Raw genomic sequence first — 562 nt, forward strand, 5'->3', positions numbered from 1 at the left:
TCTGTTTGTTTTTAATGTGCAGATGGGCTTTGTGCAGTGAACAAATAAAATTAATATTTGAAATGCAAGCATTACCTAAGTGAAGGAACTTGTAAGTTCTCAGAGAATGAAGTTTATCTCAAGTAATCAATGATTTAGTGTTATTGTTTAAAACTTGGCTGAGTTGTTTCCTGGTCCTGAAGCAATTTTTCTACCTGATTGGAGTGATAGGATTTGACTGGCACTAAATCGCAGCTTATACTTTTAGCTTCAAAATTGTAAATTTCAGTAGAATGAAAAAGATTTGGGGGGTTTGAAGGTTAGTTATTGGCATGAAATTTTTTTTATCATTTGTTAAATATTTAACTTTTAAGTGCTATTTTTAAAGGTGTTTTTTATTTTTTGTTTTGTTTTGAAGCTATGCCAGGGATAAATCATTATGCTAAATTCCAGTAATACATTTGGCCATAAATAATTGAAAATGGGTTAACTTTTGGAAATATCCTAAGTGCAGCTTACTTTTTAAAATGTGCTTTCTGTAACAAGGCAAAGAGATGTATTTGATGATCTATACATTTTCCTT

This window comes from Sminthopsis crassicaudata, chromosome 4 (genome assembly GCF_048593235.1).
Source record: "Sminthopsis crassicaudata isolate SCR6 chromosome 4, ASM4859323v1, whole genome shotgun sequence".
Classification (NCBI taxonomy): Eukaryota; Metazoa; Chordata; class Mammalia; order Dasyuromorphia; family Dasyuridae; genus Sminthopsis; species Sminthopsis crassicaudata.